This window comes from Petaurus breviceps, unplaced genomic scaffold (assembly GCF_028583685.1).
Source record: "Petaurus breviceps papuanus isolate PSGF00001 unplaced genomic scaffold, PetGlider_PUasm1.0 190, whole genome shotgun sequence".
Taxonomy (NCBI): Eukaryota; Metazoa; Chordata; class Mammalia; order Diprotodontia; family Petauridae; genus Petaurus; species Petaurus breviceps.
Window position 1 is genome coordinate 4132702 of NW_027185810.1, and position 4646 is coordinate 4137347.

The window sequence follows — 4646 nt, forward strand, 5'->3', positions numbered from 1 at the left end:
GCTGCCTTAACTTTTGAAATAGCAAACTGAAAATAATGATTATATTTGCTCCTTTCTTAACTTACTAAGAAATTCTGAAGCATAAACAAACTAATTGAACTCCATCCTACTAAAAACACAACTAGTGCCTGATAACCAATAAGCTTACAAGACATATGGCTTCTGAGCTTAATAAGTGAAGTGGTGTGGTAGAAATTTCAAATCTTGGGCTTTTCTCCCAAGCTTGGTGCCAGGTTCTGCTGCTTAAGTCGCATCCCTGAAACAAGATGGTGAAAGTTGGAGTCAATGCATTTGGCCATATTGGGCACCTGGTGACCAGGGCTGCATTCACCTCAGGTGGAGTAGACATTGTGGCCATCAATGACCCCTTCATTGACCTCAACTACATGGTTTATATGTTTCAATATGATTCCACTTATGGCAAATTCAAGGGCACTGTCAAGGCTGAGAATGGGAAGCTGGTGATCAATGGAAAAGCCATTACCATCTTCCAGGAACGGGATCCCACCAATATTAAATGGGGAGATGCTGGAGCTGAGTATGTTGTAGAGTCCACTGGAGTCTTTACAACCATGGAAAAGGCTGGGGCTCACTTGAAGGGTGGAGCCAAGAGGGTCATCATCTCTGCCCCTTCTGCTGATGCCCCAATGTTTGTGATGGGAGTGAACCATGAGAAATATGATAATTCCCTTAAGATTGTCAGTAATGCTTCCTGCACCACCAACTGCTTGGCCCCCTTGGCCAAGGTCATTCATGACAACTTTGGCATTGTGGAAAGACTCATTACTACAGTCCATGCCATTACTGCTACCCAGAAGATAGTAGATGGCCCCTCTGGTAAGCTGTGGCATGATGGGCATGGTGCTGCCCAAAACAACATTCCTGCTTCCACTGGTGCTGCTAAGGCTGTAGGCAAGGTTATTCCTGAGCTGAATGGGAAGCTTACAGGCATGGCCTTCCATGTTCCTACTCCCAATGTATCTGTTGTGGATCTGACCTGCCGCCTGGAGAAACCTGCCAAATATGATGATATATAGAAAGTGGTGAAGGAACCATCAAAGGGATCCTTGAAGGGCATCTTGGGCTACACAGAGGACCAGGTTGTATCCTGTGATTTCAACAGCAACACTCACTCTTCTACCTTTAATGCTGGCACTGGTATTGCCCTCAATGACCATTTTGTCAAGCTCTTTTCCTGGTATGACAATGAGTATGGTTATAGCAACCGTGTAGTAGACCTCATGGTCTACATGGCCTCCAAGGAGTAAAGTGGAAAGCCATGGATCTTCATCCCCAGCCAAAAAGAGGAAATCCACCACTGGGGAGCCCACATTCCTAACCTGTGTTCCTATACTAGGGATCCCATGTCCCATTCACATCCTTGTTCCAAAGCACCCCTGTAGTAAGGGGAAGAAGCCTAGAGTCCTGTATTGTGTACCATCAATAAAGTCAACATATTTGGTACAAAAAAAAAAAAGAAATTTCAAATCTTTTGTTTAATAAGATTTGGTTTTTTTTTTAGTTTTTAAAGATTTAACAAGAATAATTGCCATATATCTATCATTCTACATTTAATTTTTCATGTGATCTTCAAAACAACCCAGTAAGGCAGATTCTGGTGGCTTTATCATCTCCATTTTACAGATATGGAAACAGAAGTTCATGGAGGTTAACTTTCCAAGAGTCATGCAGCTAGTATCAGAGGAAGGATTTGAACCCAGATTTTTTTCTGATCCAAGTCCAACACACTTTCACTACACCCTTCCTTTTTTCACCTACCTCCACCTACCCCTTAGCCTTAGTGCTCCAGGACAGTACCTCTGGGCTACTTCAGTTAGCAAGTATGTAGATATTTACTAGTTGTGTGACCCTGAGCAAATCACTTAACCCTATTTGCCTCAATTTCCTCATCCATAAAATGAGCTAGAGAAAGAAATCACAAACATCTCTAGCAGCTTTGCCAAGAAAAGCCCAAATGAGGTCACAAAGAATTGGATACAAATAAAAACGACAGAACAACAACAAAAGCTATGTGAACCTGGGCAAGTCATTTAAGATTTAATAGTTTGTTTCAATTTCCTTATCTGTAAAATGGGGATAATAATAGCACCTTCCTCCTGAGGTAGTTGAAGGATAAAAAGAGATAATAATTGTGAAATCCTCAGCACAGTGCCTCCCACATAGTAAGTGCTATATAAATGTCAGCAATTTGGTGGCCCCAGCCCCATGTCCAAATCTCTTCCTAAAGTTGGCGCTGTCCAGATAATATTCCAGTTGCTCCCACACCCTTAGAATCCAAGATAAGGAAAGGTTCCTTTGTATATGATAGTTGACTGTCTTCACTGCAAAAATGGCAACTAAATGGTACAAGCAGATAGAACATTGAGTATGGAGTCAGGAAGACCCAAGTACAAATTCAGTTTTAGACACTAGTTCTGTGACTTTGAGTTAACTCACTTAACCTCTCTGCCTCAGTTTCCTCATCTATAAAATCGGAATACTAAAAGCACCTACCTCACAGGGTTGTTGTAAAGGTCAAGTGGTATAATATTTGAAAATCACTCTGAACATAGCTGGCCTGACACAATGAATAAATGTTTGTTGCATTCCCCTTCCCTAAAATGAAGAGATGGGACCAATTAATCAATTAATTCAATCAGTATAGACAGCAACCTTGAATAATTCAAATCCTAGAAAAAGTCTCTAGAGTCAAATATTCTAGTATGATTCTCAATGTCAATCAAACTAAACAAATTTCCGCCTTAATTTGTGTTATAAAGAAATTGCCTCAAAGTGCACATAAATGAAATCTCCCTTCTCCATTACCTCCACTGAAATCCTTTTAGCTCAATACAACTGTGCAAACATTATAATTTGGCAACTAACATTAAATCATACCTATTTTTTGATTTGCTTAAAAGAACTCTATTCTTGTTTCAATAAATATTAGGACATACACTATTCAAAGTTCGCTTTGTTATGTGTGCTAAAGTAAAAAAGCAAATTAATAGAACTGTTCATTTTATAGTGGAAGAAGAATGACATTTCACCATTCTGGCCTTCGGAGTGCATCTGACCCAGAAAGCTAGAATCATCTCCTTCTGTTGTAATGACAGACTGTCTTTTTGGCAGGCAAAACTGCCAAGTAATTCCCTGATTTCCTTTTTTCCAATTAAAAAAATATGAATAGGATATTAAATCAAGTACGGTGTAAAGGCAAAAAAAAGTGCCATCATTACATTAGTGTACAGCTCAGAGAGTAGTTTTCTGCCTAAATATCTATAAAGCTATAAAGAGATATTTTTTATGTTAGGTGTCCACAAGGGGCAAAGTTCAACTCAAATTCTATCTTTACACCAAGTCTTTATTCATCTCCCCAGTAATTAGTGCCTGCCACATCCAAATTTCTTTTGCATATATTTTGTATTTGTTTATCTATGTTCCTTCACCCCACCAAAAAACCCAAACAAACCATAATGTAAGCTCTTTGGGAGTAGGGGCTAGTTTTGTTTTTATGTTTTTGTGCCCAGTTTCCACATAAGCCCTGGAACAAAGTGGGCTAGTAAATTCTGGTAACTACTGAATAAATGCTTACCAGGAAGCTGGAATTCTCTGCATATTACAGGGCACAAATGAGCAAACTTTTCTGAATACAGAAATTCAAAGACATAATAGAACTTGAGTAATCAAAATGTTAGGGCAGTTAGACCCTGGGCCTGGAGTCAGGAAGATCTGAGTTCAAATCTAGCCTCAGACACTTACTAGCTGTGTGACCCTTGGCAAGTCACTTAACCTTGTTTGCCTCAGTTTCCTCAATTGTAAAATGGATTGGAGAAGAAAATGGCAAACCATTCCAGTATCCTTGCCGAGGGAATCCCAAATGGGGTTGTAAAGGGTCAGGCACAACTGAAAAGACTGAACAACAAATCAAAACGTTCAGTTTTATTTCTTGCTAACATGGAACTCTAACAGATTGCAAGCCTTCCTCCTAATGTTAGTGCTAAAGCCAAGTAGGGAAAGTGTTGGCCTGAAATTTATTCCAGAAATGTGACTCAGAAATTTATTCCAGTTGCTGAAACCATCGAGTCTCCCCGTAGGCTCAATGTTGTTGAGAGCCAGTGTGCACACACAGACAAAAGCACACATAGATGAGAGTTGCTGTCTGAGTTTGAAAAATTTTACAAACATCAAGACTGGAGGAAAAAGGCTGGAAAATTATTGCAACCTCCCAGAGTAGTAGAACAGAAGCAGTGGATTAAGGAGATATTTGCAGCCCTTTCAATAGATTGTCAGGCATGCCCAAAACCCTCCGAAAACATATAATTCCTATGTTTGAATGTTTAAGTTTCGGGTGGTTGTGAAGCCAAAGACAAGTCATGCAAGACACCACCATCCTAACCCTCAGCATAGTCATCTGCTTCTGGGTTTTATTTGGAGTAGTTTAAACTGGAGTAAGTCATGTCTGTGCATTTGGGCAGTGAGTGGGAAGACATATATGTGTATGCATATATGTGGTATATTTTCTGTGAATGATTAGAGATTAAATACATCTGTTTTTTTCCCTTCTTTCCTTCCTGCTGCACCACAAAAAAATCTTGTACTGTTCAATAAAAAAGAAGGAAGGGAGGGAGAGGAGAGGAGAGGAC

General features: G+C 39.8%; 1 pseudogene; it reads left to right on the forward strand.

Annotated features, from left to right (window-relative positions):
• Positions 1-225: 225 nt before the first annotated feature.
• On the forward strand, positions 226-1459 carry LOC138164523 (glyceraldehyde-3-phosphate dehydrogenase-like; annotated as a pseudogene).
• The last annotated feature ends 3187 nt before the right edge of the window (positions 1460-4646 follow it).